This window comes from Arvicanthis niloticus, chromosome 3 (assembly GCF_011762505.2).
Source record: "Arvicanthis niloticus isolate mArvNil1 chromosome 3, mArvNil1.pat.X, whole genome shotgun sequence".
Lineage (NCBI taxonomy): Eukaryota > Metazoa > Chordata > Mammalia > Rodentia > Muridae > Arvicanthis > Arvicanthis niloticus.
In genome coordinates, this window is record NC_047660.1 from 56646518 (window position 1) to 56670727 (window position 24210).

General features: G+C 42.6%; 2 protein-coding genes across 6 annotated transcripts in view; one reads left to right on the forward strand and one right to left on the reverse strand.

The window, feature by feature from the left end:
• The window catches only part of Serpine3 (serpin family E member 3), a 31000-nt gene extending 30225 nt beyond the window's left edge, over window positions 1-775 (reverse strand). For 2 of the 5 annotated variants that reach the window (XM_076930880.1, XM_076930878.1), the window contains exon 1: window positions 379-770. The gene's annotated coding sequence lies outside the window, so the exon portion shown is untranslated. Of the gene's footprint in view, window positions 1-378 lie in introns of all 5 variants that reach the window. The other 3 variants (XM_076930877.1, XM_034497781.2, XM_076930879.1) reach the window with 3 other exon arrangements.
• Ints6 (integrator complex subunit 6) overlaps window positions 1-19933 on the forward strand; it is a 121520-nt gene extending 101587 nt beyond the window's left edge. Inside the window, exon 22 of the transcript XR_013109324.1 lies at window positions 19796-19933. The gene's annotated coding sequence lies outside the window, so the exon portion shown is untranslated. The remainder of the gene's footprint in view (window positions 1-19795) is intronic.
• Window positions 19934-24210: the final 4277 nt, after the last annotated feature.

The following is a 24210-nucleotide window of genomic DNA, read 5'->3' on the forward strand; positions in this document are numbered from 1 at the left end:
AGGTGGATGCACAGTCCAAAGCACTTCCTATACAAGCTTATAAGCAAGGCCCCGGGGGCAGTGGTATTCACTTTAAATAAAGATTTAAGAGAAAAAGCCATGTTTCCTAGCTCTTCCCTTCACGGCTGAACACAACAAATGCACACGACCTAGGATCCCATGGAGTGGGAATTTGCATGGGTGTGTATGTCTAGAGAGAAAGTAGGCTTTAGTCTAAGGTCATTAGTGAAAGCTTCAAGTTCTATTTTGAGAGCCAGTGCAGTTTCTACCAGCTCCCAAGACAAGAACACTAGCAACCCTTAGCAAATAGACTATGATGTCCAGACTCCTGGTGACCCAGGTCCTGCCATGACTACCAGGGATGAATTGTATACTCACCGACTCTTAATCAAGTGGTAGTTTCTTTGTTTGATTCTGTTCTTGTGCCTTGAGCACCAACATGCTGCCCTTTTTAAAAGAGTGGAGCAGAATGTGCTCTGAATCACAAGACATCCCAGGAGGAAGCTGGCAATTGCCGTCTCTGCTGGCGATGTCTCTACCACTCCGTCCAAATTCCTGGAGCGTGGAAGTTCTGCAGGGAGCCACGAGAAGCAACTCAGCTCTAGGCAGCAAAGCCCAGATGAGAGCAGAGTACGCCTTGGGGACAGAGCCAGCCATGCCCATCAAGCCTTCTAAGGCTTGTGACCTGGTTGTACCAGCAAGGCACCCTCCATCTAACCCTTCATGACTTTGAAGAATTCCGAGATAACTCTGGGTTTTGCTGGGTGCCAGGTACCTAATGCCTCTCCCCTCCTCCTGGAAACAAAACAATAGATCAGTCTTTGAGCATGACCTGAAACTTTCAGCAAGTGCAATGCTGAAAAAGAAAAAGAAAAGCAAGCAGTGCAAAGTCTGATTCAATCAGGTTAGAGCAAGACAGCTGGCCTCACCTGTTATTAACAAAAGCGAGTGTACCTGCTGTGTAATGTGAGCAGTCCTCAGAGCATAACAAACTCACTATAATAATTTAAGAAAGAGAGATCCTGTGGGGGTCCCTTTAACTTGACAAGTGCTCACACCCCTGTAATCAGTGGGCAATTCACTTTAAAGTTTAATCATAGATATTCAATCCAAGGGTATTTTGGGTCTTAGGATAGTTACAGTTCTGTAGCTGTTTCATATGAAATCTCTTCAAATCTTGAATTTTGATGTAAATTCACCATTGTGTGTCTTGGACTCTAAGCTACAGTATGGCAGGAGAAAGAAATGTATTTAACTCCCGTTAAAGTATCCAGAGAAAGCATTCCATCCATTCATGCATCCAAGAACTAGCTCCTGATTGCCTGCTGGGTTCCAAGGCTCTGGGTCAGGTGGGGGAAATATAGCATTGAATCAGCAACCTGGGATTCACTCTCACTGGACTCTTGTCTTTCTCTTTGTGGACTTTAGATGTTCACATGGACAGTGTTAAACAGAAAGCTGCAGTAAATCCAAGGGCTTTCTTGAGACACCTCAAGTTTCTTAAGGGTGGGCTTACTTTAGCAAAAGTCGATTAACTAAGTAATTGCCAATTGTAGTATATGGAGAGATGTCTGAAAAACGACCTCTGATATTGGGCAATCTGGCTGTGTCACTTCTATGAACATGATTTCCTAACTTTATGAATGTACAGTTCTAAACTGCTTTTGAAAACATTTTCATGAAACAACGCCAGGGAAACTTAAAATGCTAGAGATATTTCCCACATGGATTAAATATTTCAATGTGTGGATGAATAAAATATGAATAGCAACTGATGTTGCTTTAGGGTACTCAGCAGAAGCTGGTATGTCATCATGGTCTCTGATCAGTTGTGGAGATTGCACGTTGGCTTCCATCTTGTCAGGATGGATATTGGTTATTTATATGGATATTGGTTATTCATAGCCATAAAAATAAGCAACGTGAACATTATTGAGTATATCCTCTGTGTTCTCTGAACTGTTACTATTCATTCACATCAGCACATTGTGTAAATCCCCATAACAATTCCATGAGCACGCATATTATTCCCATTCCACAGAGGGAGAAACTAAGACAGAACAACTCAAGATTCTGTTGAGGCTTGAACCTATAGCCCCCTGCTTTCACTCTCAGGCTTATATTATTTCCCACAGCTCCAGTGGTGTTTGTCAAGGGGCCAAGACATTAGGTTTTTTGAACTCTCCATGGGATTCTAAGACTTTTGATAGTCTATCCATACTCGATGGACCATGCTTCTAGATTGCTTTCATTTCTCAGGGCTGCTCTGGTGAAACACCACTAGACAGACAGACGAAGTGCAGTGCTTTTAGATTATGATATTTCTCTTCATTCCTTCTGGTCACCCCGCTGTATACCTCCTTCAGATCCCTCTCTCTCCCTTTGGGACTCACTAGTTCTGAGCCTATTCCCAACTAGTGACTTTCCAGCAAGCACATGTAGCTGGAAGACACAAGACATTTCCACCTTCTGGGTTCTCCAGAGCTCTTGCCAGCTACCTAGATGGGACCCTCTCATTGTCCTACCCTATCTTGAAACCCAGAATCAGTCCACACTGTCTCAGGGGAGACTTTTTCCAAGTTCCTTGACTAGGCCACAGAGGGCATCAAATTATAGTTGACAAGCAGAAGACCTGAAAAGAGTTGTAGTTTTACTTCCAAACAAACAACAAAAACAAAGCCAGAAAAATCAACATTCCCAACCCTTGTATGAATTAGCCTCCTGAACACTGTAATCATCCCTGGTAAAACAAGAAGGTGACTTGAAGAAAGAATGGAAGAAAGGAAGGAAAGAAAGAAGGAAGAAAGACTCAACTAATAAAGTAACTCCAGGTGTTCAAATCCCAGCACAGAAATAAAAACAATATGATATCCCCAGAGTAATGGCCCCCATTGAAGATGACTTGGAAGAATTCTCAGAAAAGAATTAAAAATAACAATAACTGTGGTCAAACACTCAAAGACAAAAACCAAGTGAAGAATGAAACAAGATGTCCAATCTAAGACATGAAAACAGTTTTAATGAAAAAAAAAAAAAACTCAAACTGAAATGATTCTAGAAATGAAAAACTCAATAAGCCAATTAAGAATCTCAATGGAAAGCCTCAATATCAGAAATGACCATGTTGAAAACAGAGAGGGGCGGGGAGAGAGACTGAGCAGAGGAGTGGAACAGTTCAGAAAAGGTTGATGAGATAAAAGTATACGAATGGAACATGGAAAGGTTTGGGGCACCATGAAAAGACACAAGCTCTGAATTACGCTCATAAAACAGGAAAGGAAACCCTAGCAGAGACAGGAAATATATTCAGGAATATCGTAGAAGAAAAATTTCCAAAACTGAAAAGAGAAACACCATTCATCTAGAAAGAGGCCTTTAGAATGTGGAACAGACAAGGCCAGAAAGGAAATTCTCCATGACGCATTACAGCTAAACCATTAAAAACAGAATAACAAAGAGGTATTGACATTTGCAAGGGAGAAAGGTCAAGTTATGTACAAGACCAGCACTGGGTTGCCTGGCAGAGACCATCAAAGCCAAAAGGGCCTGGAAAGCTGTGCTCTAAGTTCTGGAAAACCAGAACTGTCAGTCCAGATTTGCATACGCAGTGCAAGTATCTGTTAGAGTTGAAGGAGAAATAACAATGTCCCATGATAAAAACAGATTATAGGACTTTATGAATACTAAGCCATCTCTACAGAGGATATGAGAAGGAACACTTCAATCTGAAGAGAAGAACAAATTCACCCAGGAGGTCAAATAATACCAAACGGGTAGTCAAAAGAGATAAACATAAAAAATAAAGTCAATAAAATGACAGGAATTACTACACATCTTTCTTTCTTTCTTTCTTTCTTTCTTTCTTTCTTTCTTTCTTCTTCTTCTTCTTCTTCTTTTTTTTTTGTTTGTTTGTTTTTGTTTTTTTCAAGACAGGGTTTCTCTGTGTAGCCCTGGCTGTCCTGGTACTCATTCTGTAGACCAGGCTGGCCTTGAACTCAGAAATCCACCTGCCTCTGCCTCCCAAGTGCTGGGATTAAAGGCGTGTGCCACCACCGCCTGGCCACATATTTCAATAATATGTCTGAATATTAATTGTGTCAATGTCCCAGTAATAAGACACAGGCTGGTAGGTTGGATTATAAAATAAGATACATTTTTTGTTTGTTTTTGTTGCTGTTGTTGCCTCTAAGGGAAAAAAACCATCAGGCGAGCCATCACTTTCTGGTAAAAATATGAAACATGGTATTCCAAGCAAATGAAACTGAGAAAAAGCAGACATAGCTATTCTAATATCTGACAAAATAGATTTCAAGTCAAAATTTGTCAGAAGAGATAAGCAGGGATTTATTAAGAGAAAAAAATCACCAACAGGATATTATATTCCAAAATATACATGCACAAAACATGGAGGGAATTTAATTTTATAAATGTAACACTGTTAGATACAAAACTATAGATTGCTGTTGACAAGTTGATAGTGGGTGATTTCAACACCCTACACTCACCAATAGATCATCTGGGAGAAAAAAAAAACTTAGAAAAACTTTGGAGCTAAATGGCATTATAAATTAAATGTGAATAACAGATGTTTACAGAATATTCCACACAAACATTAAAGAATATACAGTCTTCCCAACAGCCCATGGGCCTTTCCTCAAAGTCTATTACCTATTTAGGACACAAAGCAAGTCTCAATAAATATAGGAAAACAAAGCCTGCAGCCAGTCTGACCACAGTGGGATAAAGCTGGAGAGCAACAGCAGGAGAAAGAACACACATGAGCTTATGGAAAGTTAACAACATACAACCAGGTCAGAAGAGAGAAGAGGGAGGAAAATGCCAAATACCTGTAACTGAATAAAAATGTAGCACGACTGAAATCTACAGGGCATGCTGAAGGCATTAGACACTGAGACACTAGAGTACCAAGTGCCAATATTAAAATCTTTGAGACATCCCAAATTAACAACTAATGATATTCCTGAAAGACTTAGAAAAACAAGAATGAATGTTACTTGGGAAAAGTAGACAGGGAACAATTATCAGAGTCAGGGCTGAAATCAACAACATAGAAACAAACAAACAAACAACACAATAAAAGGAACCAGTGAAATAAAGAGTTGGTTTTTTGAAAAGATAAACAAACCTTTATTTAAATAAACCAAAAGAAATGAGAAAAAAATCTAAATTAATAGAAATAAGAATGAATTGGGAGATATTTTAACAGACACAGGAAATTCACTGAATTAGAAGACATGCTTTAAAAATGTATATTTCACCAAACTGGAAAACCTAAAAAAAAAACAAAAAAAACAAAAAAAACAGGTGAGTTTCTAGATAAATCTAGCATACCAAAGCTAAGTAAAGATGAAATAAATAAATTTAATAGATTTATAATACAGCAATGAGGAAGAAGCAGTAACTAACAGTCTCTCAATAAAATAACCAGGGCAAGATGGATTTAGCACAGAATTTTATCAGACCTTTTCATATAGGGCTAACACCAATATTATTGTAACTATCACACAAATCAGAAAGCAATGCACATTTCCAGGTTTTTCCTATTCATCCTTATTACATTTATACCAAAAACTAAGCAAAGACTGAACAAAAATCCTTAAAACTTGCAATTAAAAATTGGGACCTCATGAAACTATAAAAGCTTCTGTACAATAAAAGACATCATCACTCAAGTGAAGAGGTAGCCCACAAAATGGGGAAAAAAATCTTTGCCAGCTATACATTTGATAGACGGTTAGTATCTAGAATATAAAGAACTAAAGAACTAAACATCAAAGAACAAACAACCCAGTTAAAAACTGGGTTATGAAAGTAAACAGTGTTCTCAAAAAGATGAAATATAAATGGCCAAGAAATGCTTTAAAAATATTCAGTCTCCTTGGGGAAATGCAAATAAAACTATTTTGAAATTTCATGTCACCACAGTCAGAATGGCTAAGGTCAACAAACCAAATCACATGATGACAGATGTGGGTGTGGACGTGGGGAACAGAAAATACTTAGTCACTGCTGGTAAGAGTGCAAACTGGTGCAATCACAGTGGAAATCAGCATTCAGGAGCCTCAAAAATCTAGAGATGTAGCTACCACACAATCTAGCTATAGCACTCTTGAATGTTGTGTGGGCTGGTTTTATGTCATCAGAGAGGAAGGGGCCTAAATTGAGATAATGCCTCCATAAGATCATGTTGTAGGCATGTCTATAGGGCATTTTTCTTAATTAGTGATTGATGGGGGAGGGACCAGCCCATTGTGGGTGGGGCCACCCCAGCAGGTGGTCCTGGGTTGTATAAGAAAGGAGGCTGAGAAAACCATAAGGAGGATAGCCTTTGCAACAGCTCCTGCTTCCAGGTTCATGCCCTGCTTGCTTGAGTTTCTGTCTTGACTTCTTGGTGAATAGTGTTACAGAAATGAAATCCAAATACCAACCCACCATAGGCTTTTGGTCATAGGGTTTTATTACAGCAATAGTAAACCCAAATAAGACAGATGCATACCTACAGGATTTTATATTCTAATACAGAGATACCTGCAGTTCCATGTTTGTTTCTGTTATATTCACAATATCCAGGAAATAGAAATAGCCTAATGCCCATCAACGGATGAATGAATAATGAAATAGTGGTATATTTGCACAATGGAGTATTATTCTGCTGGTAAGAAAAATGAAATGATAAAATTAGCAGAAAAATGAGTGGAGCTAAAACCCATCATTCTGAGTGAGGGAACCCAGACCTAGAAAGACAAATGTTACATTTTTTTCTCTTATTTGTGTGTGTTAGTGTTGAAGCTTCAGATATATGTGTTTTATTTGGAGTACTCACAAAGGCCAGAAAGATTATTAAGGAGCCATGGTGGGGGGGTTGGGGCTCAAGAAAGGGGAGATAGAATAGATGGAATGATGTAACAGGAAGGGTTAAATTGGGGTTGAGGAGGGGAGGGCAAGATAGAGGAAGAGATAAGAAAAGAAAAATAACGTAAAGATCTTTTTAAAAAGCCTTACTGTTGTGACTCCCTAAAGTAAATACGAATGTACATATATTTGACACTATATATATGTATACATATATATAATCATATATATATATATATATATATATAGTCCCCCAAGATGGAGTTATCCTATAATAGAGTGAGGGTGCCCATAGCAGACACCAAGGGCTAGTAAATAAGATGTTCAGTGCCAGGGATGGTTATGTCTTTTATGGTTGCTGGTCAATGAGGTCACATAGACCCCCAAGCATTACGAGCTTGCCAAGACTCTCAGTTACCCTCTCAATCTTGACAGTAAGACCTTACTGCTAAAACCACCACATACCTGAGTTGTGGAATATTGAGAAATCAAGCTGAAAGCTCCATCCCTGGTGGCTAGCTTTCATAGTGCTTTAAAGTTCTATACGGAACCATCATCTTATCCAGCTGTGAACCCTGTGAGCTGTGACAACAATGACTGGCCAGGCAAGGTGTGCCCACTGGTACAATAGTATCATATTGTAATATGTGTTTCCTGGTGGTCATCTGACACCTTTAGCTCTTACATTCTTTCCATCCACTAGTTCACAAATGAAGGAGGTGAAGCATAATTATCGTGGGAGTACCCAAACACTGCTTGGATTTAAGTCCTGCTCCACAAGATGAGAGCAACACCTGCCTCCATTATCTGATTAAGGATCTACATTATTCTGATAAATGGATATTTATATCTAATATATAATCTAATAATAAATAGTATTAAACTGGATCCTAATAACATTATTATACCCATAGATTAATGATTTTCCCAACCTTCTTCAGAGTAGCTTCATTTTCAGTAGATGGTAATTAGCACAGAGTCTGTACTGGCTGGTTTTGTGTGTCAATTTGACACAAGCTGGAGTTATCACAGAGAAAGGAGCCTCCCTTGAGGAAATGCCTCCATGAGATCCAGCTGTAAGGCATTTTCTCAATTAGTGATCAAGGGGAGAGGGCCTAACCCATTGTGGGTGGTGCCATCCCTGGGCTGCTGGTAGTCCTGGGTTCTATAAGAAAGCAAACTGAGCAAGACAAAGGAAGCAATTAAGTAAGCAGCACCCTCCATGGCCTCTATATCAGCTCCTGCCTCCAAGTTCCTGCCCTGTGTGAGTTCCTGTCCTGACTTCCTGTGGTGATGATCAGCAATGTGGAAGTGCAAGCTGAATAAACTTGCTTTCCTCCCCAACTTGCTTCTTGGTCATGTTTTGTGCAGGAATAGAAACCCTGACTAAGATAGAGTCCCTCAACTGACCAAGGTTCAGAGAATGAGACTGAAGAATGCTTAGCCCTAAATGGAACACCTATACTTCACCTCCTTCATTTCAACTTTCAAGGATCATTGTGACAGAGGGGGAAGAATGTAAGAACCAAAGGTGTTGGATGACCACAAGGAAAGAGTATCTTCTGGACATAGCAGGGTAGTTGCACATCTGGACTCACAGAAGTTTACAACAGTTTGTAACAACTGGAAAAGGCCAAGCCAGACAAATTCCAGCATGCAGAAGTGAGATAGTCATGAAGTCCCACCCATAACTGAGGAGCTATTAGCTATTGATTGCTACCTGGAGAGAGACAGTCAGTTTTCTCTAAGAGTGTAGCTCCTGGTAGGTTATATCCTAGTGGAAGGCCATACATCCAGAAATATTTGGGCAGCACAAATTGGACTTGATACATTTAAAAAAAAAATCCATACTCCTATCTTTTAAAAAATCTTTATTTATTTACATCTTAAATGCTGCTCCCCTTGCCCCATCCCTCCCTAACCAAATCCCTTCCTTTCCCCATCCCCTTCTCTTCAGGAGGGTGTCCTCCTTGGACATCATCCCCATCATGGCGCGTCAGGTCTCTGCAGGATTAGGTCTATCCCCTCTCACTGAGGCAGGACAAGGCAGCCTTCTGCTACATGTGTGCGGTGGAGTGGGGTGTGTGTCTGACCAGACTGTGTAAGCTCTTTGGTTGGTGGATCAGTCTCTGAGAGCTCCCAGGGATCCAGGTTAGTTGTCTCTGTTGCTCTTTCTGTGGGGTTACCATCCCTTTCGGGGCCTTCAGTCCTTCCTCCAACTCTTCCATAAGGGGCCCTCACTTCCATCCAATGTTTTGCTTTGGGTATCTGCACCTGTTTTGGTCAGTTGCTGGGTAGAGCCTCTCAGAGGACAGTTATGCTAGTTCCTGTCTGCAAGCATAATGTAGTATTGTTAATAGTGTCAGGGGTTGGTGCTTGCCCACTGAATGTGTCCCAATCCTCCAGTTATTGGTGGGCCATTTCTTTGGTCTCTGCTCTGTCTTTGTCCCGACATTTCTTTTAGACAGAACACATTTTGTCAAAAGTTTTGTGGGTGGGTTAGTGTTCTTATCCCTCCACTGGGGGCCCTGCTTGTCTACAGGAGGTGGCCTGTTCAGGTTCCATGTCCCCACTGTTAGGCATCTTGGCTAAGGTTACCCATATTGCCTCCTGGAAACCTCCTCTATCCCAGGTCTCAGGGACTGCCTAGAGACCTCCCCCACCATCCAGCAGCTGCAGATTTCTATTCGTTCTCCTATCCCTCTGGACCTCTCTCCTGTCTCTTCCCACACCTTCCCCACCTTTTAAAAAAAGGAACGGATTCAAAGTAGCATGGGGGGAGGGCAGGACATGGATCCCAGAGGAGTTAGGGAAGGGAGGTGTTAAATATGATCAGAACATTCCATAGACTTCTCAAAGATGTAATAAAACATATATTGAAGAAGAATGGCATAAACACTTTATGATGATTCACTTTCCACTGGTTAATTTCTTACAGGTATAAACATATAATTTTCAAACCTGGAGTTCTACTATTCAAACTAATACGTCGAATAGAAGCATGCTGTTTAAATTCATGTAGAACATGTTTAATATGCAGATGTTTTCTTGTTGTGTATTGCCTGCTTGCCTGAGTTTGGTGGGAACAGTCCTTATTTGTAGCTCTATCCTTCAGGAGTTCATGATAGGAAGAAAGCACACTAGCTATTGGAGGCATGCCCTCATCAAAGAAAGAAGCCCTAGGGCCAGAATGAGTTGGAGAGAAGTAAGAGTGAACATGATACCAGGAGTTAGAGGAAAACCATGTGAATCCTATGAGAGAGAGATATCCTAATGGTTCCTTCAAAGGCATTTACCCATTTGAGCCTTTGCCTGTCTTTCCAAAAGGAGAAGGATGGAAGGGACTGTCTCAGGGTTTCCTGCTGTCAGTGCTGACTGTTGCAACATGGCCTTACAATTCTTCAAAGTTACTCAGTGCATAGGGTTCAAACAATTAATGCCTGCCAGCATTATTGATTGGATAATGCACTTGACTGCCTTTTACTGACTAGAGGTAAGTAAGTCTGTGGTCTGCCTGGAGCTTCAATTATCTCTTCAGCACAGTGGGCTTATAGGAACCACCTCTCACTCTGAAGATTCATGAGTCAGCCTCTCTGCACCACCCAGCATGGGATTGGGTAAGAGTGGAAGGCTATAAGGATCAGAGTCTGTGGATCATGTCCTCTTGTGCTACTTTCTGTTAAATAACAAAATAGCTAAGGAAATCAATTTATAAGGAGAAAAGGTTTATATTGGCTCACAGTTCTATAGATCCCAGTCCATGGTCAGTTAGCACCACTGTCTTTGGGTGGTGGGCATATTATGTTAGAAGTACATGTCATGGCATCAAAAGGAGAGGGAGAGAGAAAGAGAGAGAGAGACAGAGAGAGAGAGAGAGAGAGAGAGAGAGATCCTAATGGTTCATTCAAAGGCATTCACACAATGACCTAACTTCTTCAAATTAAAATTTCTTAAAATGTCTACTTCTTAGTAACACCAAAGGGCTGGAGACCAAGCCTTTGCCACACCAGTCTTTGGGAGACATTTTAGATTCAAACTATAGCATGTGAAAATATAGGACAAGAAACCTTTATGAACTTCATTATGTGTATCACAGGCTAATGGGTTATCCTTTGTACCTACTGTTTGTGTTAAAGTATATTTAGATTTCTCATACACTAAGCTTGTCCTTCTAGAAGCAGGGTCCTGCCTTCTCCCAGTGAGCATCCCATTGAAAAGAATGCCATAAAGATAACAGTGCAAACAACAGTGGGGTGGTGAGCATATGGACATTTGGGGCTAGACTTTGCTGAATACTGTGCTTCATGAGGCTAGAGAAGGCTTTTGTCCACAGCTATATTCTTCATTTTGAGAAGAAAGTCTGGCCTGTGGAAGGTCTTCAACATGTAACTTGTTGATGATTGGAGGAATGAATGTTATCATCTGTCTGTCACTATAATAAAGATCTGAGTTAATCAGACTGATGGATAAAAAGCCTGTTGCCTCACAGCTTTAGTGTTTTAGTCTATCATAACCATATTGCTTTCGTGACTGTGGGGAGGTAGGACACCATAGTCAGAGTGTGTGGCAGAACAAGGCCACTCACCTGACAGCCACTCACCTGACAGTCAGAAGTAAACAAGACAGAGAGGAAGAGCTTGCAGGCCAATGACCTAAAGGCCTCCCACTGGGACCCTTCCTCTGACAATTTTTCCTACCACCTTCCTGCCCAATTTGGGGACCAAGTCTTTAGCACACAGACCTTGGGACACATTTCTGATCCAAACTAAAGCAAGATGGGAAAATGAATGTGTTTTGTTTTTGTTTTCTGAGGTAGGGTCTCATGTAGCCAAAGCTGATCTCGAACTCACCATATGCTCAAAGCTGGTCTTGAACTCCTGATTTTCCTTCCTCTGCGTCTCAAGTTTCTGGGTTTACAGGCACGTAAGGAAGCTGAACATGTCAGTGCTTGGCCACACCATCCTCCATGCCAGGGAGTTTAAAGTACTAAGTACATTTTACTTTTTAATTCCAAGCCTTTTTCAGATGAGAAAAGAGAAGGCATTTGAACCACCGTGCAGCTGAGAATGAATGCATGCTTTAGAAGCTTTGCCCTCAGAGATTCAGATGAGGTCAAATTAAGTGGGTTCTCCTGGCTTCTCCCAGGTTCTAGGGGGTGGGGGAGTGACCACTCTGCTAGGTGGCCAGTGTATGCTAACTGCCCACAAGTCTGCCAGAGGCAGTTCTTGTCCCAGACTTGGACTCTGGATCCTGAAACTGGCTTCCCTTTTATCTACAAGGCCTGGGGTCTATCCACATTTCTGTGGGTTGGGAAAGGTTTGTAGGGTCTAGGGACTGAAACTCAAAGTTTTCAGAAGCCCTGTGCTTTAGTTTGTTAACTCAGGAGCTAACAGGAGCAACAGTCAGGGACCTATCAGCAGTGACAGGTTGTGTTCCTGATGAGGCCTAGGTGAGGAGTCCCGGCCTGTGAGCGGGTTTCCCACTGGTCCCCGGGGTGAGTCAGTGAGTCAGTTATCATAGGTGCCACATGGCTGCTGACTGAATCATCTGGGCAGTTCTGTAGTTCTGAGCCATAGTCTCACAATCTCTGAAACAGGAAAATAAACTAATGGAATGGTGACAGGAAAGCACATTGTAACTGGCGACTTTGATCAATATGTTTTGCTTGATTTTGATTGAGAGGCACCATGTGAAGTCTTTCAGAAGTCCTCATTTAATACTTGCCGATTACAACCTTCTGTCATCTGGGTTATGTTCCCCATGGTCATGGCAGAGATAATTTACTAACACATAAATATGAGGGCCCTTCCATCCCTCTCATGCAATGGCACTTACTGGTTATCTTACTTTTCTTTTCCAGGAAGGGATGCTGATGCAGGTAGGTTGAAGGGGAAGGCACAAGACAGATGTGTGTGCAAGGGAATGTGTGCCCCTGTGCTCCAGCACTGAATCTGGCCAGTGGGGAATGGGTGCCATGGTTGCAGCAGGAACTAAAGTAAAAAGCCCAGGAAGACTAGGATAGGAAAGGAGAGGGGAAGGGAGGGGAGGAAAAGGGAGGAGAGCTCCATTAACATGGCTATGGAAAGCCATCATTGCCACTGAGATATTTGCTGCTGAGGCCTTTTTGCAGGGAGGAAAGAGCACCCACATCTCTGTGGGTTGGCCCTCGTCTATGTGCTATAGGGAAGCTCATTACACTGACTGGTTCCCCTCAGAGTGAACCTGGGTGGAATCATGCCTCTGTTTGCCCCTAGAACCTTAGGAGAAGGATTAGTTGTGGCTTAAGTGTCCCCCTGGGAAGGGATTTTGGCAACACTACATTCTCTGTGGAAATTTTATTGGTCTAGGAGGGAGAGAGGATAGAGGGAACATGTTGGAGAACCAGGAAAGCCAGTAGTATAAGCCCAGTTCTCAAGGCCAGAAGACTGAAGACCCAAGGATAGCCAAAGTTTTCAGTTCAAGTCCCAAGGCAGGAGAAGACCAACTCTTGGCTTCAGATAGGCAGACATTCCCTCTTATACAGCTTCTCATTCCACAGAACTTGACTGATCACACCAGCTCCATCCACATGAGGGAGAGCCATCTGCTTTCCACTGTGGACCAGTTCCAATCTCCATCTCATCCTGAGCACCTTCCAGACACAAAAGGATAATGTTGTTCATAGAGTACACACAGGGTCTCAGGACATGACAAAGGGAAACGTGTGTAAGTTGGGGAGGGTTGGACACATCATATTCCCTTGAGGAGGGTACTATCTCTCTCATCTCAAAGACTTAGAATTTTTATGTGAAAGGTAGGCCTGATACTAGTTAACAGTACAAGATTATTATTTACTTCTTCTCTATGTATTTTGAATTCATTTAAAAATATCATCTCTCAAGTGTGGATTTTTGGCTGAGGCACATGGACAAGTACAGAATATTAGGAAAAAAGTCACGGTATTGTCCATCCCTTTGAGTTGGACGTGAGGGAGACAGACACACATCATCGTTCTAACTGCAGGACCATAGATGAAAAAGAACAGGGCACTAGGACAGCAGGGCAGTGTGAGGTCCTCTCTAGGACTTCTAGGAAAGGTGACTTATATGGGAAGGGATGGTCCTGTTTCTTCACAGGGAAGAGCATCTTGTCACAGAGTATGAGCCGTGGCATTATCACACTGCGTGTGAGATGAATCTGGGTAAATGGGCTGGGAAATAGTGTCACAGTCACAAGATAATATGTAGCAGAACCTGGCATGAAACTGCGGTGCTCAGCAGGGACAGAAACAAGGGCTATAGGAACCCTAAGACAGAGTACTTGATTCTGCCTAGGAGGTAAGGGTCAGTCACAACCTGGAAGTTTATGAGAGGGATGGAGTCGGGTGAGGATACACCTCAGGGAGAGGAGACCTCACATGTCCTCAAGGGCTTTCGTGCTTATAGGCTGATAAATTTTGACTGGTACAGTTGCAAAACTCCCTCATCACCTGACATAACCCACATAGAGTTGGACCCTGTACCTAGGTCCCAGATGCTGGGTGCTCAGCTTACTGTTATGGGCATCACTTGGTCCATCCTGGCCTGTTAGTTTTCTACTCTTTAGACTAGCAGTTCTCAACCTGTGGTTCATGACCCATGCAAGGGGGGTGTGTTGTCACATATCAAATATCCTGTGTATCACATATTTGCATTATGATTCATAACAGTAGAAAATTATAGTTAGGAAATAGCAATGAAATAATTTTATGGTTGTGGGACACCACAACATGAGGGACTATATTAAGGGATTGCAGCATTAGGAAGATTGAGAACCACTGCTTTAGACTAAAGCTGTGAGCTCCCAGGCTATATATGGATGCAAAGCCCTAGTTAAAGCTGAGCCCCAGTGGGAAGCTTCTGGAGCTGATATTATGGCTCTTTGGGGGGTGCATGGTTCCCCTTTTTAACCCTGGTTATTGAACTCTGCAGAATTTTCCCAGATTGTCCTACCAAAATAATCCCTTGTATTTTGATATTAAGTAGACTTGCATTATTTATACCCAAAATTATAATATGCATTTAAGTCCAGTTCCCAATCCACTGGCTCAGACGATGGCTGGGAACTCTGGCTTCAGCATCCAGTGGGGCTGGTTGTTCCCAAAGTGTAATGCAAGCACAACCAGGCTGATATGGGGAATAGAAGGATAAGCCACACTGGGCCTGATCTTGTGGTAGTGCCCACCCTTCAGTGAGTGGTGTGAATTTGGGTGTGTGACATTACAAGACCTGCTCATCATGAATTCTAAAAATTCTTGTTGGTTAAGAGACAATATCTTCCTCTCCCTTGGGACTTAGAAGAAAGAGCATCACACATTCTGGGTGCTTTATACAGCTAATTAATTTCTGCATGAAAATTTTAGTTGCTTTCTCCCTGCTATGAATGAAGTCCATATGATCTCCAGTCTGTTTCTATGGTTTCCTTCCTCTGTTCAGATACATTAATCGGCCTGTCAGTTTATTATAGATTTTGGTGCCTTTCTTTCCCTTCAACTCTGAGTCCACATTAATTTAGTCTTCATTTCAACAGTGTTTAAAAATAGAACAAAACTGTTTTGACTAGCACACAATCAAGCACTAGATGTTGAAGGAATGTCTCCCAGCAGTCTTCCAGTGCCTTTTCCTTGTCATCTCTGAGATGTGGCTGTGCTTCTATGCCTCAGAGCAAGGTGAGGCAGCTGCAGTTTTCTTAGCAATTCTCCAGGTCAGCCAATCATCTCCCCCAAGCTCAAAAATGCACCTGCACTCCCAGGGGTGATCCCAGCAGATGCCCTTCTGGAGGAAAGATGAGTGGTGCCATTTTTATTTGTGGTTGAAGAGCCTCATCCAAAGATGCTGGGGTTATCACTTGCACTTCTTCAAAGAGGCCAAGCCTTCAATCCAACTGCTGTTGGCAGTGTTGCTGGCAGAAGCGCTTGTTTGTTCAGGACACAGTGTGCTGCAGAGTACATGAGCCTTGGGGCCAGGCCTGGGACAGTCTACTGGTCTCTCTTACTGGCTGAGAGAGCTGGAGCTACCTTCTTCCTGACTTCTCCAAACCTCCCAGTAGCTTACCTATAAGATTAAGAGAACAAAGGTCTAACATTGCTGAGAAGTTCAGGGGAGACAACATACAGGTACACACCAGTGCCTACGACAACAATAGCTTCTGTCATCTTTCAGACCTTTTGCTATTATTTGGGTCTTGAATGTCACTTAGACATCCAGAGTGATGCTACCAGTAGGTGGTACAATCTTTAGGAGATGGAACCCTCTAAGCAGTATGTAGGTCTTTAGAATGTGCCCCTAAAGAGGCTGCGGCCTCTTGACCCCTGCCCCCTTTCCTGCTCTTTGGCTTCCAAGCCATGAGGTGAGATGCTTGCTCTACAAAGTGGCTGCTGTTACTGCCAACCTGCACTCTTATGAGAGGCCTGAAGGTAATGGAGGACTTGCCCTGTTCCCCAGCAGAGGACAGGCTGGAGCCTCTAAAGCCATGGACCAAAGGAATGATTTCTCTTTATCAGTTGTTTATTTCAGAAAGTTTTTGATACCAACCAAAAGCCAGTACTCACCATTGGTGACTTGCTAAAGCCAGTACCTGCCACTAGTGACATGCACCCTGCACCTAGAGTTGTGCTGTTTATTGGCCCACATGTGTCCCCATGTCTTTTGATTGTTTTGAGACAAAAAAGGCCCAGGCAGTATTCAAACTCATGATTCTCCTGCCTCAGCCTCCTAAGTGCTGGGGTTTGGCCTGGCTGATTTCTTATTTTTCAAAAAGCATACCTACTACATGCTGGCTATGTTGTTAGACACTTCCTGTACACTCTTCAGTTTTATTCCCATAGCAACCCTGCAAGAAGGCACTCCTACCTCTCTGAAGCAAAGGGGCTCTTTGAGGATCAGCGGTTGAAACCGGGTCATCAAGGACAGGGTCAGACCTTGTTCTGGTCTCTGATTTTTGTTTTTCCTACATTTTTGAAGATTGAAAACCTCATCACTCTCAACTTTATAGTCTCTGTGTTGTGGGCAGGAACACTCTGTAGCTACCTAACAGTACTGCAGGGTGGTGGCTCAAACAACAGGAACAGGAACATGTCTCCCTCTCCTGGAGGCTGGAATCCCAGACTGCAGTGTTGGCAGGACATGTGTGCTCAGTGTACTTTGTTCAGCTTGCAAATGGTGTCTTCCCCTATGTCCTCATATGCTTGTTTCTCTGCAAGTGCCCAGTCTGTTCTAGTAAGACACTGGTTGTATTGGACTTGCCTATCCTAATGCCCTCTTTTTAGGGTCTTTAGCTCTCTAAAAGCTCTCTCTCCACATGAGGTCACATTCTAAAGTACTGGGCACGGATTAGGGCTTCAGTAGACACATTGGTATACCAAAGAGTGCTTGTTATAAATACACCCACAATCACTGTCACTGTGATTTATCACATTTGATGATGTCATAGGAACCTGTTTCTTATCACAGTTGGGTAGGCTGTAAAGAAAAAGGTCTGTGTATGAACTTGACATGGGCCCAGTGTGACACTTGAGGTATTGAAAGAGGTCATATGGTGATAGACTGATAGAATATCAGGGAGGAGATATGCTAAAGGTTGTATTAATTATTTATAGTCTGTATACACATATGAATGCACATATATGTATAGAATTTATATTAGTATATGTAGGGACTAAGGTACACATATTTGTATCTAGAAAGTAAATACAATGACAAAAGTGTGTATTTTGTATACATATATACAGTGTGAGTGTATGTGTGGTATGTCTTTAGTAATGTAGTGACTGTAGCATGTATTATATTTTATGTGTGCATATATGTACATGAGCACACAGTGTACACATGTATATAGTCTATCTGTGGCAGCATCTACAGTGATTATGATACACTCCTTGGGCTGCTGGGGATGTCTTCCTTTCTGATCATAACTCATCATTACTGTCTCGGAAGGTTGTGCCTCATTTCCAGCTGCATGCACTACAGCTTCCTTAGAGCTTTTAAGCCACTGAGTTTACCTCATTTTGCAGTAATGACAGCCCCCAGGAAACGCACAGATTGGATTAGCACTCAGCACTGTTATTTCAGCACCCCAGGGAGCCACAGCTGTGACTCACAGCTGTGAAAAGCTGCTTCAGCCCCACTCACATTCCTTAAATCAGCAATGACCTAAACAAATGAACCCGGATGCCCAGGGAATCAGCTGGAGTCGGTGCTCTGGCAACTGGAGGCACACAGGACAGAATGAAAATTTAATAGCTGCCAACAGCCGAAGTTGCAAGCCAGAATTTATGGATTTCTCAAGTGTAGTCCTCTAGAGCTCAAATTCCTCCCAGAAACTGCCAAACTGTTTAAATGGAAATGTGGTAGCGATCCCAGGCCCCCCAACTTTTCATGTCACTGAAATGTGTGCATCTGCTTCTCATGTAACATTTTCAAGGCAAACCGGCTCAGTGCAGTACGTTTTTAGAGCTCCTAACAGGAGTGAGATGCAATGTAGGATTCCTAAGGAATTCATAAACTGGCAAAGAAGTCGTATGCTTCCAGCAGCCTGTGACAGGCACTGAGAAAGCTGGAAGGAAGTATGAGGTTAGCAGATGGGAAGGAGAGATTAATTCTGATATGTGTGTAGGGAGCCATCAGCGAGACAGTTCTCCCTGGAGAGAATATGAGACCCAGGTCTTCTCAGACTTAATTGTCTCCTTTGCTTGGATTATGTAGGGTGAGGGGTAGGGAGGTGTGTCCAAGGAAGCATGTGTACTTGCAAGCAATGGTAGTGCCAGTGAAGAGAGAGAGAGAGAGAGAGAGAGAGAGAGAGAGAGAGAGAGAGACCTTGTGAGGTGAGGTTCTGCAATGATGGAAAAAGAAAAGAAGCTGAGATGGGGTACAGCAGGATTTCTGTCTTCTCAGAGGATTAGGACCTACCTATACTGAACACAATACAGGCAGAGGCCAGTGCTGTGAAACACACCCAGGTCCATATATAGGCCTCACAGTAACACATTGGCAAATGGTAACTGGGGAAGAGGAACAGGATTCATTTCAGATGTAAACACTTTTAGTGCCAAAGGGCACTTTGACAATTTTTTGACTGTTATTGATTACTTTTATTTTCTTCTTTTTGGGAGCTTTAAAATAGTTTAGAATATCTATCTATCTATCTATCTATCTACTATTTATTACCAATCTTCTCTTACAGACTGTGGCTCTCTTTTGTTGGACGTTTTAATGATCTTAAAATGTTGCACATAAAGCAGGCAGTGGTGGTGCACACCTTTAATCTCAGCACTCAGGAGACACAGGCAGGTTGATCTCTGTAGAGGCAGATATTAGAAAAGAACGGCCGCTGGCGCCCAGCTCTGTAGCCATGTTCCCGCACTAGAGTCTGGCACGGGCTGGCGGCCTCAGTGGCGCAGGCCCAAGGCCCACGCTTGTTGGGAGCCGACTTTAGCAGAAAGCGGCTAGATCAACTTTGCAGCCATCTGGAACCATATACCCTGACGAAAGATTTGGTTTTCAATAGCCTACAACAGCTGAAGCACACTCTGATATCCCACATATTTTGTGTTGCTGTTTACTGGCCCCAGCTGCAAGGTGCACTTGGTGGCCACGCCTGCAAGGTATTGCAGTTCACGTGCTGTCCACGTGCTATCTACACCATACATGCCTATAAGGCGCACGTGCTATCCACGCCTGCAAGGCATTGTGGTACACGTGCTGTCCACGCTATAGACGCCTGTAAGGCTTACGTCATATCAACACCTGCAAGGCACGTGGTATCCACGCGCCTACAAGGCACGTGGCAAAAGCCTATAAATAGCTCAGAATTCCCTTCAATAAACGAGACTTGATCAGAATCTCTGTCTTGTCTCCATTCTTCGCGTCTCTTCCCCTTTATCCCCACTCTCTCTCTCTCTCGCTAGACCCTGACCCTCGGACCGGAACGGGCAGTACGGGCTGCAACAGTTTGGCGTCCAACATCGGGCTCCAGTAAGCGCAACAGTTTGGTGCCCAACGTGGGGCAGCGGGAACGAGAGACCCAGTGAGGGACTTTACGGAAGAAGGATCTGTTGGTTGCTGCAGGAATCTGCCGCATTGAGAAAGGTAAGAAAAATGGGACAAGAAATTAGTCAACCTGAATCCAACTCTCTGTTTTGGTTTGTTTCGAGAAAGGTAATGAAAATGGGACAAGAAATTTGTCAGCTTGAATTCAACTCTCTGTTTTGGTTTTGTTTGCTGCTCACATGTGTTAATTTTCTGCTTTTGTTCTTGAATGCTGTCATTTTGGTTCAAAATAAAAAGAAGCGTAAGTTAGAATCCAAAATACAGCCAAAGGTTGATGACAATTTGTCAGAGCCAGATTGTGCTGACCGAGAGGAAGAGGAAGTCAAATTTTATGACGCTGAAATGCCCTCTTTCTATGTGCCTCCACCTCCAAGTGCTCCCCCAATGGAGACAATGGTTGTAGATCCTAAAAAGGAGTTACAGGACAAAATTACTACCCTTAAACAACTGATAGAGTTAGAAAAAGAGTATCAGGGCTTAAGTAACCAGTTACAGAAATTAAGGACAGGGAAGAGGTCTCAAGAGACTAACTGCGAAAATCTCCCGGATTTTCATGTTCCTCAACCTGGTGTCCAAAGGCAGTCCCTATCCTCTAGCTTTAGTTCAGCTACAGATCAGCCAGAGGAGGGAGACGCTAAGGCTGTCCCTGTATCAGAGACCAGAGACGCTCAAGGGGTTGCTTGGAGACATCACACAGGGTTTAATTTTCAAATTATTAAAGAATTAATAATAATTCTTTTGGTTCAAAATAAAAAGAAGCGTAAGTTAGAATCCAAAATACAGCCAAAGGTTGATGACAATTTGTCAGAGCCAGATTGTGCTGACCGAGAGGAAGAGGAAGTCAAATTTTATGACGCTGAAATGCCCTCTTTCTATGTGCCTCCACCTCCAAGTGCTCCCCCAATGGAGACAATGGTTGTAGATCCTAAAAAGGAGTTACAGGACAAAATTACTACCCTTAAACAACTGATAGAGTTAGAAAAAGAGTATCAGGGCTTAAGTAACCAGTTACAGAAATTAAGGACAGGGAAGAGGTCTCAAGAGACTAACTGCGAAAATCTCCCGGATTTTCATGTTCCTCAACCTGGTGTCCAAAGGCAGTCCCTATCCTCTAGCTTTAGTTCAGCTACAGATCAGCCAGAGGAGGGAGACGCTAAGGCTGTCCCTGTATCAGAGACCAGAGACGCTCAAGGGGTTGCTTGGAGACATCACACAGGGTTTAATTTTCAAATTATTAAAGAATTAAAAAATGCAGTATCTCAATATGGTGCCACTGCTCCCTTTACTCTTGCAATTTTAGAATCTGTTGCAGAGGAGTGGCTAACTCCTAGTGATTGGAATATGTTAGTGAGGGCAGTTCTTAGTGGTGGAGACTATCTTATTTGGAAATCAGAGTATCATGAGAATTGTAAAGAGACAGCTAGGAGAAACATTCAGGCAGGCAATGGTTGGTCCTTTGATGCCTTAGTAGGAGAAGGGCAATTTGCTTCTAGTGATAACCAGATGCAATATGACCCAGGTTTATTTGCTCAAATTCAAAATGCAGCCATGAAGGCTTGGCGTAAACTCCCAGTAAAGGGAGACCCTGGTGCATCTTTAACAGCAGTCAGGCAAGGGCCTGATGAACAATTTTCTGACTTTGTTCATCGATTAATGACAACAGCAGGGAGGATTTTTGGCAATGCAGAGGCAGGTGTAGATTATGTGAAACAACTTGCATATGAAAATGCTAATCCTGCCTGCCAAGCGGCCATTAGACCTTATAGGAAAAAGACAGACCTTACGGGATATATCAGACTCTGTTCTGACATAGGTCCCTCTTATCAACAGGGCTTAGCTATGGCAGCTGCTATGCAAGGAAAATCTGTAAGAGATTTTTTGGCAAATAAAGACAGAAAGGCATGTTTTAAATGTGGTAAGCCTGGACACTTTGCAAGAGATTGCAAAGTAGAAAATGAGTTAAGCCAGAGACAGCCCAGAAAACAGCCTGGGCTCTGCCCACGTTGCAAACGTGGAAGGCATTGGGCTAGTCATTGTATGTCTAAAAGAGACGCACAAGGTAACACCCTTTTCTATGATCAGGGAAACGGGAACAGGGGCTAGCTCCAGTCCCCGAACCAACACAAGCCAAAACAGGCTTATGGAGCAGTCAGTATCCTACCAACAAATACCAATCCCTTTCTGAACTTAGTCAAGCAACACCAGGAAGCGCAGGACTGGACCTCAGTTCTGCCACCCACACAGTATTAACCCCAGAAATGGGACCTCAGGCTTTACCCACTGGAGTGTTTGGACCACTCTATCCAAATGTGTTTGGCCTGATAGTGGGAAGAAGCAGTACTACTATGCAGGGATTACAAATTTTTCCTGGAGTTATAGATAATGATTATCAGGGTGAGATTAAGGTAATGGCGCAGGCAATTCAGAACATAGTCACCATTCCTACAGGAAAGAGGATAGCTCAACTATTGTTACTTCCATTGTACCCTACTAATCACAAATATAAGAATCCTAAAAGAGGGGATCAAGGTTTTGGTTCCTCTGATGCATACTGGGTACAGCCTATAGTTAAACAAAAACCTATGATGACAATTTGGCTAGATGGAAAGGCATTCCAAGGCTTGGTTGACACAGGAGCTGATGTGACTATCCTAAAACAAAGTGATTGGCCTGCTACCTGGCCTCTGACCCCAACCTTAACCAATTTAAGGGGTATTGGCCAAAGTCAAAATCCACTACAAAGCTCTAAGGTGCTAACGTGGAAAGATAAAGAAGGAAATACAGGAAATATACAACCCTATGTCATCTCAGGCCTTCCCATTAATCTCTGGGGCAGAGATCTGTTATCCCAGTTGGGATTGATTATGTGCAGCCCTAATGAAGTAATCATGGCTCAAATGGTAAACTCTGAGCTTTCCCCAGACAAAGGATTAGGAAAAGGTGAAGATGAAATTATTCATCCTACTGAAGTTTATGGTAACAATGAAAGAAGAGGCTTGGGGTATTTTTGATGGGGGCTACTGATTCAGCTGCACCCCTAGGACGTTGTGCGGATCCCATCACCTGGAAAGGGGACTCGCCCGTCTGGGTGGATCAGTGGTCCCTAACCACCGAAAAATTACAAGCTGCCCAGTTGCTAGTGCAGGAGCAATTACAGGCAGGGCATTTGGAAGAGAGTAACTCTCCTTGGAACACCCCAATATTTGTCATTAAGAAAAAATCAGGAAAGTGGAGATTGTTGCAAGACTTGAGGGCTGTTAATGCAACCATGATTAAAATGGGAGCCTTACAACCTGGGCTGCCCACACCGGTGGCCATACCTTTAGGTTATTTTAAAATAGTTATAGATTTAAAAGACTGTTTTTTTACTATCCCCTTACATCCTAATGATAGAAAACGTTTTGCTTTCAGTATTCCCTCTATAAACTTTAGAGAACCTATGAAAAGATATCAATGGAAGGTATTGCCTCAGGGTATGGCTAACAGTCCTACCTTGTGCCAAAAGTTTGTGGCTTCTGCCATAGAGGGTGTTAGAACTATGTGGAAGCAAATTTACATGATTCATTTCATGGATGATATTTTGATAGCTGGAAAAGATGGAAAACAGGTACTCCAGTGCTTTGATGATCTTAGAACAGCTTTACAGACTGCAGGGTTACAAATAGCACCAGAAAAGGTGCAATTACAAGACCCATATACCTATTTAGGATTTCAGATTAATGGTCCATGTATTATTAATAGTAAAGCCACACTGAGGACTGATTCCCTTAAGACACTTAATGATTTTCAAAAACTACTGGGAGACATTAATTGGCTAAGACCATATTTGAAACTTACAACAGGAGAATTGAAGCCTCTGTTTGATATTCTCAAGGGAGATCCTGACCCTAAATCTGGCAGGGCTCTAACAGAGGAGGGTAGAAAAGCCTTACAGAAGGTAGAGAATGCTATTTCATCCCAATTTGTAACTCATATTAATTATTCTAAGCCTTTATATTTTCTTATTTTTAACACTAAACTGACTCCTACTGCAGTTTTTTGGCAAACTGCACCCATATTATGGGTTCATCTTCCCTCATCCCCCAAGAAGGTTCTTAATCCATACTATGCAGCTGTAGCAGATATGATTATGTTAGGCAGAGATAACAGTCAAAAATATTTTGGAAAAGATCCTGATGTCATAGTACAACCTTATATAAGGCATCAGGTTGATTGGCTTATGCAGAATTCTGAAGTCTGGCCTATTGCATGTGCCTCATTTGCTGGTCAGATA